The sequence below is a fragment of the Oncorhynchus mykiss genome, chromosome 30, assembly GCF_057628025.1.
Source record: "Oncorhynchus mykiss isolate SJ-2025 chromosome 30, ASM5762802v1, whole genome shotgun sequence".
NCBI lineage: Eukaryota > Metazoa > Chordata > Actinopteri > Salmoniformes > Salmonidae > Oncorhynchus > Oncorhynchus mykiss.
Window position 1 is genome coordinate 32,451,635 of NC_143051.1, and position 14,748 is coordinate 32,466,382.

Sequence of the window (14,748 nt, forward strand, 5' to 3'; positions counted from 1 at the left end):
TTGGTCCAGAAACAAGACCGCCTATTTAAGGACGCGCCTATGCAAGCGTCACTGAGGTTGATTTTAACATAGCCTATTAGTCAGTTAAACGTGTTGACGTTGGTATGAGTAACCAATTTTAACCAAGCTGAAACGTTACAAATTCCTATAAAGATCATTTCCGATTGAGCCGACATATGCAGCGTTTACTGTGAATGCAGTCTCTGCTAAAGCAGGAGCATTAGCCTCCGCAGATTGAATAGAGACCCTATTCTACTGAATTGACCATTTCCATCCTTCAATAGTATATGCATTTTATGCAGAGTTCTTCTCATATTAATTTACTGTTAGAAATGCCTGAGATGTTAGGCTAGTCATGGAATCATACATTAATTGCACTGATAATAAATACTAGTTATTGTTCTTGTTAGTCTATTCATAGGAGGAAATGTCACTATAAGATACTAGGAACCCTTGGGGAAGGACATATCAAATAATATATTAATGAACTTCCTGAACCTCTCACCATGCATAATTGCTATTAGCCTACAAACAGGGTTGGGTAGGTTACTTTCTAAATGTAATCATGTTACAGTTCCTAATTACATCATCTGATTACTTTACCCCTTAAGAAGCATTCGAAGAAGACAAAATGGATCCATCAAGGACATTTGGTGCGTCATAATAATGGTCTGTGACTTGTGGTCAGACTTGCTCAGGTGGAACAAAGTTAAAACTGCAACTTTTTTCAGTGCTAAATTGAATGTCATTGAGAAAACAGAAAGGTGTCAATGTATTTTTTCACAAACATCCTTTCTGATTTAAAAGTAATCCAATAAGTAATCATCTAGTTTTTTTAAAAGTATCGTTCATCTGATTACAATATTTTAGCTGGTAACAACTGATCAGTTACTCACCAAACGTGTAAATTACTCACCAAAAGAATTATACACCCATATGCAAAATTTCTACCTTTTAAGATGTCAATGTGTAAATGTATGTTCAATTCAATCTCAAAGCCAATGACCAGCATGACAATATGAAAATCCCATGTGGATGTCTTCCTCTGTCCTAAAATTCCAACTGTCCTAAAATTCTAAATCAAATAGCTAAATGATCCATAGTATGACCATCTTAAAACAATTCCATATTTGGCAAAACAATACAAATACCATGGCTGTAGAAAAGGCCCATGGAGTTGGTGGAATACTCCTTTAATTCATTGCCATTTACTCAGCTGGGCCAGGGGCACTTTAATTAGGTCAGGTGGAAATGTCCGACAGATCTCAACACCATAAAAGGAGGAAATTGCCATCGCCTGATCTCGCTGCTTTCTCTCCCTTAACTCCATCTGATCCAGAAGTTCTGTGCGTCCATGAATCCACCACAGACTACTCAGTAAATATACCACTTTATGGTTAAAGGAATTCCTGCCTCAGTCTCATCCATTCCTCTGTCACCTGACACGTGACCACCTGTTCACCTTCACTGTCAGTCATCCTACCTGTCCAGCTACATACACAGATTCCACTAATCTTTCAATGGCAATGCCTGACCATTAGAAGTACCAGACAGTATGACTAAGTATGTGAGAAGTTCTCTTATTGAAATTGTTTAAAAAAATCTGTTGCTGTATATATTTAACAAAGTGCTGATGTACATTTCCCCTGTAAATGGAAACAATTATTCGCTCATTCCTTTGGCATGGGATAATTAACAAATCATTCCTCAAGTATGCCCAACAGACTTTCTTATTGCAAAAATACGCTTGTGTAGGCAACTATATTTGATTCCATTGGTGACTCAGGAGAAGACCTTCTTAGGTACTTAACCGTTAAAATTATTTGATTACACCCGCATGTGCATTTGGATAACAAACTGACCAATTAAATAAGACGCCGGTAAAACGAGGTTTACAAGAAACCTGGAAGGTGCTGGAAGGTTTATGAAGAACCTCTGTAAGCACGGCTGGTGAAAATACCATTAGTATTTTCAGTCTCATCCCTGTGGCATCTCTCAGTCTCGTCATTTCCGGTAACAATTTGTAGACTTGTTAACATGCTGCTTGTTGCTAACCTTACTTTGCTACCTGCCAACTTTACGTTTTTTACTTTTTAATTACCGTTTATATTTTTTGTTTGTCCCTCAACTTTTTCACCCCGGGCACTTTATCTGGATGTAGTTGTGAGGACCTCCACCAGCCGAAGCTAAGTAGTAACATTAACATCATGCCTTCTAATTGCAGTCGCTGTACTCATACTATACAGGAGAACGATCGCCTTATGGCGAGGATAGCTGTGCTGCAAGCCCAGCTTCAGACGCAATCGTTAGGCAAGGGGAATTTAAGTGTAGGAAAGGATGAAACAGCGTCTCTGCCACCAATAAGTACAGATCGTAGTATAGATCCCCTTGCACAGTCCCCGAAGCCAGACAATTTTCTCATGGCTTCTGGAAGGAAATGTTGTAGGAATGCTCAACCGGTGTCACTCATTCAGCCGACAGAAACTTTTTACCAGTTCTCCCCATTAAGCAATATATCGGAGGCAGAGGCGGAGCCTTTTCTGGTCTCTCCTCCTCCCGTTACGGGGTCTGAGACGCCGAAGCCTCCCACCATTAGCTCTGACAAATTGAAACCCTAGTCATTGACGACTCCATTGTATTACACTTAAACCGAATTATTGTCATTATTGAAAGAGTTTGTGATATCTCACATGTCAAAATAGGGATATTTAATGTTAGATCCCTCACTTCCAAGGCAGTTATTGTCAATTAACTAATCACTGATCATAATCTTGATGTGATTGGCCTGACTGAAACATGGCTTAAGCCTGATGAATTTACTACTGTGTTAAATGAGCCTCCCCTCCTGGTTATCGGACTATACAGTGGGGAGAACAAGTATTTGATACACTGCCGATTTTGCAGGTTTTCCTACCTACAAAGCTTGTAGAGGTCTGTAATTTTTTTATCATAGGTACACTTCAACTGTGAGAGACGGAATCTTAAACAAAAATCCAGAAAATCACATTGTATGATTTTTAAGTAATTCATTTGCATTGCATTGTATCTCCCCCGCACATCCTGCAAAAGCGGAGGAGTTGCTAGCATTCATGATAGAACATTTCAATTGACAAAAAAACTGCTGCATTTTTGTCTTTTGAACTTCTAGTCATGAAATCTATGCAGCCTACTCAATCACTTTTTATTGCTACTGTTTGCAGGCCTCCTGAGCCATATACAGCATTCCTCACTGAGTTTCGTGAATTCCTATCGGACCTTGAGGTCATGGCAGATAATATTCAGATTTTTGGTGACTTTAATATTCACATGGAAAAGTCCACAGACCTACTCCAAAATGATTTCGGAGCCATCATCGACTCAGTGGGTTTTGTCCAACATGTCTCTGGACCTACTCACTGCCAAAGTCATACTCTGGACCTAGTTGTCCCGTGGAATATATGTTGTGGATCTTCATGTTTTTCTTCATAATCCTGGACTATCGGACCACCATTTTATTACGTTTGCAATCACAACAAATTATCTGCTCAGACACCAACCAAGGAGCATCAAAAGCCGTGCTATAAATTCTCGGACAACCCAAAGATTCATAGATGCCCTTCCAGACTCCCTCCACCTACACAAGGACGTCAGAGTACAAAAGTCAGTTAACCACCTAACTGAGGAACTCATTTTAACCTTGCGTAATACCCTAAAAACAAAAAACATTTGTAATAAGAAACTAGCTCCCTGGTATACAGAAAATACCCGAGCTCTGAAGCAAGCTTCCAGAAAATTGGAACTGAAATGGCACTACACCAAACTGGAGGTTCCGACTAGCTTGGAAAGACAGTACCGTTCAGTATCGAAGAGCCCTCACTGCTGCTCGATCATCCTATTTTTCCAACTTAATTGAGATAAATAAGAACAATCCCACATTTATTTTTGATACTGTCACAAAGTTAACTAAAAATAAGCATTCCCCAAGAGAGGATGGCTTTCACTTCAGCAGTGATAAATTCATGAACTTCTTTGACGAAAAGATCATGATCATTAGAAAGCAAATTTCGGACTCCTCTTTAAATCTGCATATTCCTCCAAAGCTCAGTTGTCCTGAGTCTGCACAACTCTGCCAGGACCTAGGATCAAGGGAGACATCTCTTGACACATTGATGAAAATAATCATGGCCTCTAAACCTTCAAGCTGCATACTGTACCCAATTCCAACTAAACTACTGAAAGAGCTGCTTCCTGTGCTTGGCCCTCCTATGTTGAACATAATAAATGTCTCTCTATCCACCGGATGTGTACCAATCTCACTAAAAGTGGCAGTAATAAAGCCTCTATTGAAAATGCCAAACCTTGACCCAGAAAATATAAAAAACGAATCAGCCCGTATCGAATCTCCCATTCCTCTCAAATGTTAGAAAAGCTGTTGTGCAGCAACTCACTGCCTTCCTGAAGACAAACAATGTATACGAAACGCTTCAGTCTGGTTTAGACCCCATCATAGAATTGAGACTGCACTTGTGAAGGTGGTAAATTACCTTTTAATGGCATCAGACCAAGGCTCTGCATCTCTCCTCGTGCTCCTAGACCTTAATGCTGCTTTTGATACCATCGATCACCACATTCTTTTGGAGAGATTGGAAACCCAAATTGGTCTACATGGACAAGTTCTAGCCTGGTTTAGATCTTACCTGTAAGATATTGGTTTGTCTCTGTGGATGGTTTATCCTCTGACAAATCAACTGTAAATGTCGGTGTTCCTTTTGATAAAACATGGTGAATCCCCAAAATTGCCATTCCTGGAAGCCTATGTTTCAGGCATAAGGAAGTGGATGGCGTCAAATGTTCTACTTTTAAACTCTTTTAAAGGTCCCAAGAAACAAAGAGATCTTCTGTTGAATCTGACAATTAATCTTGAAGGTTGTACAGTCGTCTCAAATAAAACTGTGAAGGACCTCGGCGTTACTCTGGACCCTGATCTCTCTTTTGACATATCAAGACTGTTTCAAAGACAGCTTTTTTCCATCTACGTAACATTGCAAAAATCTGAAACTTTCTGTCCAAAAAGGATACAGAAAAATGAATCCATGCTTTTGTCACTTCGAGGTTAGACTCGGATAAAGCACTAAATAAACTTCAGTTAGTGCTAAACACGGCTGCTAGAATCTTGACTAGAACCAAAAAAATGGATCATGTTACTCCAGTGCTCTACACTGGCTTCCTGTTAAGGCTAGGGCTGATTTCAAGGTTTTACTGCTAACCTACAAATGCTGATGCTTGAATTGTTTACTGTGTGTGTTTGGTTTCTGAGTGAGTTTGAGAGTTAGCATTTGTTGGTTTTTCCCCAGTGTACTTGCCCATCCAAGAAGGATAAAGGTCATTGGCCACAGAAAATGACTTCAAATCACATTATACTGTATGTACAGTAGCTTTGATTGGACTGATTATATCAACATCATTCTTTCAAAATCTTAGCTAGCAGTCATTATCATGAATCAAGTCGACAATCTACTGGCAAATCCTTTTTAATCCTTGTCATATGAAGAGAAATTATAGATCAGTGCTCATCAGCCATTGGACATAAACGTTACACAAGTTGGAAATCTCAAATTCAACGAGGGGTTTTGAAGGAATCCGTGACAGTGGCTGTGTGGTCTCAAATCTGGCATTAAGGGGCTCTTTTCCAAGTTTAAAATGATAAACATTCAACATTGGCCATGCTGTAGATGAAGCATGATTTGTACCGCGCTCAAAACAACTGTTAACTCGGAACTGCGAAAACTTGACTTCAATGAGTTCAAGACAACTGGGAAATTGGGAATAAACAAGCTCCGACTGGGAAAATAGGTTTTGAACAGTCATCCAACTAGGAATTGTAAATTCGGCCTCCAGTTGTTTTGAAAGCACCATAAATCCAGAGAATGCCAGACTTTGATGACAAAATTTGGACCGCCGCGCCACCTTCCTGTTCAAGTGAGCACAGCACAACAAGGTGAGTCCAAAAATGTATTGTATGCTGCTGGATAAATTCTGTAATATGCCAGGGAGATACAGTTGAAGTCAGAAGTTTACATGCACTTAGGTTGTAATCATTAAAACTCATTTTTCAACCACTCCACACATTTCTTGTTAACAAACTATAGTTTTGGCAAGTCAGTTAGGACATCTACAAACTAATCAAACTGTTCAACCTACTTCTTGACTATCCTTTTACCCTATAGAGGGAATGTTTGGCGTGACACCTTCCCCATTTTAGGTAACCAGAATACCACAGAATTCGGTCATTGTATTTCAAGCACAGGCCGAGTCACATCCCCACATCTGTTCTCAATGTATTAACATTCCCTCTACTCAGTTTTCCCACATTATAATGGACTTCTTCAGAGCTTTTGACACAAAGATGTGTCACTTGACAACAGATTCACCTCATTCTCATGAATGCCTCGAAGATATTGAGCCTACTTCCTTTCTCTGTGCCATTTGAATTACATTATCTTCAGTCACTCTAGTTGTGGATATAACACATGCAATGGTACACCCTAGAGGGAACAAATGATGATGCACTAACTAACTTTCCAGGTTAACACATTGGTTGAATCAATTTTGTTTCCACGTCATTTCAATTAAATTGCGTTGCATTGATATCTGTGCCTAGTGGGTCGATTGACCAAAATGATTCATGATTATACATGGATAAACAACTGATTTATGTGACTATGACATTAGTCATGTATTCAATGACATGGCGTTTGGGAGTTCAGTCTGATACAACCCAATTGTTTTGTAATTACTTTATTCAAGATGTTCTTCATCAGAGGAACTAAGGAAATACCTACACATGACGTTTAGAGTATGAGCTAATGTACTCTGGATAATGTTGGTACACATTTACCTGTCTGACACCATTGATGAGGCTTGAGAAAATCCGAGGTGAGGCTTCTGCCCATTCTCCTACACAGTGCATTCTGGTTGGTGGCCCCATTACGGACAGTTGTCTGTCCCAATCTGGTACAATTATTGTGGGGAAGTCAAGCTGGAGAAAATAGCCCCCTGTACACTCTTCCTTCACACACTGTCACTTAGCTATGTGCCCGTATGTAAGAAATACAAATCATGACAAGGAATGGTACAGAACTGTGTATACACGCATAGGACATTTGCCTAGATATCAGTTATTGTGGTGTTTTTAGGTTTTGTAAAGAGAGCACAGTCAACCATTTGTAATCACTGCACCTCCACCACAGGTCAGTTCACTCCTGTGACTTTCTATTTACGGAATACAACTCAATCTTCACCTGTTAGTTGTATCTATCCACATGTATTACCTTGAACTTCTGTCCCTGAACAAATTGAATCCACACGTGTCCACTTTACAATAATGGAGGATGGCAAAGGACTTTATGGTTTACCTGTTGCATAATCAACTGACTGAATCACTTTACCTCAAAACATTAATTGAGAAATTCACAAGAAAGCTGTTGCAAAGTTGTCAAGAATATAAAGAAACAGTCATAAGAACTGGTGACACAGTTACCCAACTCCAGTCCTTGAGTACCCCCAACAGAACACATTTTTGTTGTAGCTCCAGACAAGCACACATGATTCTACTTGTCAAATAATTATCAAGCCCTCAACCAGGTTTTTTTTATCCCGAGCTACAACTAAAATGTGTGCTGTTGAGGGTACTTGTCACGGGAGTCATCGTCTGAAGAAGAGGAATCGGACCAAAGCGCAGCATGGCATGTGTTCATGCCTTTTTATTGTAACTGAACACTATAACAAAATAACAAAGAGAAATAAACAAAACCGAAACAGTCCTGTCAGGTGGAGAAAACACTAAACAGAAAATAACTACCCACAAAAACCATGTGGGAAAAAGCTGCCTAAGTATGGTTCCCAATCTGAGACAACGATAGACAGCTGTCCCTGATTGAGGACCATACCCGGCCAAAACAAAGAAATACAAAAACATAGAAAAAATAACATAGAATGCCCACCCAAATCACACCCTGACCAAACCAAAATAGAGACTTAAAAAGCTCTAAGGTCAGGGCGTGACAGTACTCGAGGACCAGAGTAGGGAAACACTGGCCTTGAAGGTGCTAAAAGTGCTTGTTGTTTTCCTCAGAGGTTGTCACTAGCTATGTTTCCATGAACTTGTCCAGTGATTTTTTTTGGGGGGGCATTTGAAAATGTGGCATAGAAATAGATGCAATAATTGCCTGCTACGGTGCATTCCCATTAAACTGTCTTGTGTCAATAAAAACGCCTGGACGTAATAATGTCACACCAAAAAAAAACAGTGTAGGATAAAAATGAAATGGTTTAATGTTTCTATTATCCATTTGGGCAAATTAATTGTGCATTAATAAATTGGCGACAATTTGGTTGTTGATCATTAATAGACTGCCATTTTCAGGTCTTGCCATAGCTTGTCAAGTCGATTTAAATCAAAACTATGTAGGCCACTCATTAAACGTTGTTGTGGTTAGCAACTCCAGTCTAGATTTGGCCTTGTGATTTAGATTATTGTCCAGCTCAAAGTTGAATTCGTCTCCCAGTGTCTGTTGGAAAGCAGACTGAACCAGGTTTTCTTGCAAGATTTTACCTGTGCTTAGCTGTATTCCATTTATTTTTATCCTAAAAAACGCCCTAGTCCTTGCCGATGACAAGCATCCCCATAACACGATGAAGCCACCACCATGCTTGAAAATATTTTCTACATTCTAGAATAATAGTGAAGATGTCAAAACTATGAAAAAAAACATGGAATCATGTAGTAACCAAAACAGTGTTAAACAAATCAAAATATATTTTAGATTTTAGATTCTTCAAAGTAGCCACGCTTTGTCTTGATGACAGCTTTGTAGAAGCTCTGGAGAAGCGTGCTGAGATCAATGGACAAGATAAATATTTTGTGTCCCTGCCTTTGACAAAGCGGCATCAGCGCTCACCTAAAAAGCCCATAATAATGCCACTGTTTGAGAGAAATTGTCCTTGTTTATGGCCAGAATTATGCGAGATTTTATGTGCTGTTGGAGGTGTGTCTTGGTCAGTTTAGCCATAGGAGGACGGTTTTTTGATTGGTTGAGCTGAGGTGGTTCAAATTCACATTCAAAGTCAAATGCACATTATCAGCTAGAGTGATGGTGCTTTCAATACAAATGGGAACTCTGAAAAATACAAGGTCAAATCATTACATCAGTGATCTTCAGGTCGGAAAGTCGGACCTCTAGAAAGAGGCCCGAGATTCCGAGTTGGAATTCTGAGTTGGATAACCTAGTCGGACCTTGTTTATTTCCCAGTTCCCAGTTGATTTGAACGTGGCAGTCACCCCTGTCGAAACAGAAAAGCAGAAAGGTGATGCCATTAAAAAGGGCTCTTGAGGGCTACGCTGTTAAATGTGTGAAATTAACCTACTTATTTTCTAAAAGTTCTGGTTCTGCTGGTCCAAGTGCTGTGTCTGTGATAAATGACAGATCAGCTGCTGTGGTGCTGTTGAGGTAGGAAGTAAACAGAGAAAGACACACTCACACACACTGACACAGGTCATGTAGCATACCAGTGGCGTGTATTCATGGATGCCAATGGAAGCTGTATATTGTATGAAATGTATTTCATACCTACCACAGTAGGCTAATTAGGGAAGGGGGATTCGGGGAAACATTTAGACACTAGGCTACTTCCAATATAGCCTAACAAGATGTTAGATTTGCTTTAATAACACATAGCTAAGGCAATAGACATCTACTAGATATTTATACAGTGAGTTTTACTAAACACAAGTCATCATGTATTTCAATTCAGGGATTTATGAGCTGCAGTAACAAGTGATTCAGGTGTTGGATTACAGTACATAGTCACTGCCACTGAAGGCTGGAAAGTCCCGCATATCTCCTGTTTATTTCATTCTCTGAAGGGCCTATTCACTTCTTGGCAGAAAGATACGGGAGCAGCATTGTCAAACGAAGCACAACACTGTAAATCTATCCACATCCACATAAACTAGTCCCAGCATCATTCTTTGACCAACACAAAAGGTTGTATACTGAATTCAATAGAAGAAAACAGAGAGAGGGAGACTGCCAGTTCCTTAATGTAGCAATTGACTGTATTTTACAGCACAGACATTAAGGTCTCTTTCTCTTTCTTTCATTGAATTATATGTAGCCTAATATTGAAACATGGTTTCATGGTTTCCATGTGTTTGATGACATTCCATTCACTCCGTTCCAGGCATTATTATGAGCTGTCTTCCCCTCAGCAGCCTCCACTGCATTCCAAAGTCTAATAACTTCAACCATGCTCAAAGGGATATTCAGTGTCTGATATTTTGTTGTTGTACACATCTAACAATTGGTGCCCTTTGCAAGGCGTTGGAAAACCTCCCTGGTCTTTGTGGTTGAATCGGTGCTTGAAATTCATTACTTGATTGAAGGACCTTACAGATAATTGTAAATGTGGGGTACAGAGATGGGGCAGTCATTAAAAATAATGTTAACCACTATTATTGAACTCCGGATGAGTCCATGCAACTTATTATGTGATTTGTTAAGCACATTGTTACTTATTTAGGCTTGCCATAACAACGCGGTTAAATACTTCATTTGTAAAAGATTCTAAAAACTACATTTCACTTTGACATTCTGGGGTAATGTGCTTAGATCAGGGACACAATTTCCTTTCCTCTACCTTATGATAGGTATGACAGTTATGACAGCTACCGTTTAGCTCAAATTCAGAACATTTATTTTAAAAGAATGGTGGATTTGTTAATACAGAAGCCTCTTTGTACCATGACAACTCCATACACATGCCATAACGGTATTGACTGAACATGAACCCATTAGAAATCCAGCCTATTTAGGCCTGTTGTCCATCAGTGTCCTGATACTGTAATACTCACTTATTAAATGCTAAATATATCCAGTCACGGAGCACAAATACTAAGTACATACTAAACACCACTGAAGTCAAGGTCATGTTGTTTGGTAGACAGGACCCTGCTTGATACTGCTCTACAGTATCCTTCTCTGCAGCACTTATCCAAACTACAGGCTACTTATCCAAATTGACAAAGTTCATAAAAGCTTATTTTTTGCTCATTTTTTAAATAGATTATCATATTAGTCCTATGTCGTAATAATACCAATAACAGAATTACGACATATATTAACTTCAAGTGTATGATTTTAGAAATTGCATGACTAAGTAAGTACACATTTTGATTTTAAGTACATCATTTCACCAGTTGTTTATCTGAATGATTGTGTCTAGTCTAAATGAGAGCACTGCAATCCAGCTCTTTCAAGCGCAATGTGTCAAGTTGACATATGGCAAGCATCCACAATGCCACAATTTCCCATCTGCTCAGCATGACTAGATGGAAGTTATCACATGGAGTTTCTCTAATCAGCATTTGGAGACAGGGCCAAGGAACTGACCCCCGCATAAACTTACAGTTTTATCAACATTTAGATAACCCTGATAAAAACTGGGAGTGAACTGCCAATCTAAGAATGTTATGGTTAGGATCATTCACAAGTGGAATGAGTTAGAAAACCCATTCCACTGACCTGACATCAGTTCATTCCAGTACATTAGAACCATTTACTGATGATACATCACACCCAGCTTTAAAGTTGTTGGGAACCTGCCTGAAAGAAGCACACCAATCTCTGCCAAGCGGTGTACCTCTCTTGGCATGAACAAAAGAACGACCTAGTACCAAGCCCTGGGGTACCGACATTGACCCCTCTCCATGTCATATGGCAGGAGCTATCTGTCATCTAGGGCAGCAAACCAGGAGAGTGAAGAGCCTAAGACAGGTGTACCCAAACTTTTGTGCTTTGTGAGGTTTCTGTTGCTTTGCGACCGACCATAAGGGTTTGGTATTTTATTAGGATCCCCATTAGCTATTGCAAAAGATAGATGGTGCCAGAGGGGATGGCAGACGTTTTACGTGCCCCCAGCCAACTTATTTTGTACATAATTTTGCCGCTACCGTCTCTTATGACTGAAAATAACTTCTAGACATCAGGACTGCGATTACTCACCACGGATTAACAGAATCCCTATTTTTCCTTTCAGGACTCTGTTGAGCCCGACACGAAAGATACACTGTTTCCTCCGGAACAGGCCCCGATCCCCATGATCTGTGTGAAGAATAGGCAGAGAAAGAGGGGGAGAAGGTCGGGCTGCCTTCTGAGAATTCGTAGGTGATCGAATAAACACCCACTTCCCTCCATTCTGCTAGTAAACTTGCAAACCTTGAACAATAAAATTGCTGAGTTACGCGGAAGATTAAACTACCAACGGGACATCAAAAACTGTAACATCTTATGCTTCATGGAGTTGTGGCTAAACGACAACAACATCAACATACAGCTGGCTGGTTATACGATTATACGATGTACCGGCAGGATAGAACAGCGGCGTCTGGTAAGACAAGTGGTGGCGGTCTATGTATTTTTGTAAACAACAGCTGGTGCACGATATTTTTAAAATATTTGTATTTTAGTTCTCATTTGCAACTGTGACCTGGCCAAGATAAAGCAAAGCAGTGTGACACAGAGTTTTCATCTGTATTCTTTGTAGCTGTTTATATACCACCACAGACTGGAGGCTGGCACTAAGAAAGCATTGAATGAGCTGTATTCCGCCATAAGCAAACAAGAAAACGCTGACTGAGGCAGCGTTCCTAGTAGCTGGGGACTTTAATGCAGGGAAACTTAAATCAGTTTTACCAAATTTCTATCAGCATGTTACATGTGCAAACAGAGGAAAAATAACTCTGGACCACCTATACTCCAAACACAGAGTCGCATACAAAGCTCTCTCTCTTTGGCAAATCTGACCATAATTATATCCTCCTGAATCCTGCTTACAAGCAGGAAGCACCAGTGACTAGATCAATAAAAAAGTGGTCAGAGGAAGCAGATGCTACGCTACAGGACTGTTTTGCTAGCACAGACTGGAATATGTTCGGGGACTCTTCCTATGGCATTGAGGAGTACACCACATCAGTCATTTGCTTCATCAATAAGTGCATTGATGATGTCATCCCCACAGTGACTGTACGTACATACCCTAACTAGAAGCCATGGATTAAGGGCAGCATCCGCACTGAGCTAAAACCTAGAGCTGCCGCTTTCAAGGAGCGGGAAGCTTATAAGAAATCCTGATATGACCTCTGACGAACCATCAAACAGGCAAAGCGTCAGTACAAGGCTAAGATCGAATCGTACTACACTGGCTCTGACGCTCGTCGGATGTGGCAGGGCTTGCAAACCATTACAGACTACAAAGGGCTGCCCAGTGAAACTAGCCTACAAGACGAGCAAAACTACTTCTATGCTCGCTTCGAGGCAAATAACACTGAAACATTCATGAAAGCACCAGCTGTTCCGGAAGACTGTGTGATCACGTTTTCCGCAGCCAATGTGAGTAAGACCTTTAAACAACTCAACATTCACAAGGCCACGGGGCCAGATGGATTACCAGGACGTGTACTGTGAGCATGCACTGACCAACTGGCAAGTGTCTTCACTTACATTTTCAACCTCTCCCGGTCCGAGTCTGTAATACATGTTTCAAGCAGACCACCATTGTCCTTGTGCCTTAATGGTAACCTGCCTTAACGACTACTGACCCATAGCACTCACGTCTGTAGCCATGAAGTGCCTTGAAAAGCTGGTCATGACTCCAATTAACACCATCTTCCCAGAAACCCTAGACCCACTCCAATTTGCATACCGCCCCAACAGATCCACAGATGATGCAATCGCCGTTGTACTCCACACTGCCCTTTCCCACCTGGACAAAAGGAACACCTATGTGAGAATGTTATTCATTGACTACAGCTCAGCATTCAACACCATAGCGCCCTCAAGACTCATCAATAAGCTAAGGTCTCTGGGACGGAACACCTCCCTCTGCAACTGTATCATGGACTTCCTGACGGATCACCCCCAGGCGGCAAGGGTAGGTAACAACACACTCATCACTCTGATCCTCAACACAGGAGCCCCTCAGGGGTGCGTGCTCAGTCCCCTCCTGTACTCCCTGTCCACTCATGACTGCACGGCCAGGCACGACTCCAACACCATCATTAAATTTGCCGATGACGCAACAGTGGTAGGCCCGATCACCGACAACGATGAGACAGCCTATAGGGAGGAGGTCAGAGACCTGGCCATGTGGTGCTAGGACAACAACCTCTTCCTCAACGTAATCAAGACAAAGGTGGACTACAGGAAAAGAAGGACCAAGCATGCCCCAATTCTCATCGACTGGGCTGCAGTGGAGCAGTTTGAGAGCTTCAAGTTCCTTGGTGTCCACATCACCAACAAACTAACATGGTCCAAGCACACCAAGACAGTTGAGAAGAGGACACAACAAAACCTATTCCCCCTCAGATCTAGATCCTCAGATCTACAGCTGCACCATTGAGCGCACCACTGCCTGGTATGGCAACTGCTCGGCCTCCGACCGCAAGGCACTACAGAGGGTAATGCGAACAGCACAGTACATCACTGGGGCCAAGCTTCCTGCCATCCAGGACCTCTACACCAGGCGGTGTCAGACGAAGGCCCTAAAAATTCTCAGACTCCAGCCACCCTAGTCATTTACTGTTCTCTCTGCTACCAAGTCTAGGTCCAAGGGGCTTCTAAACAGCTTCTACCCCCAAACCATAAGACTCCTGAACATCTAGTCTAATGACTACCCAGGCTATTTTCAATGCCCCCCCCCCCCTCTTTACAC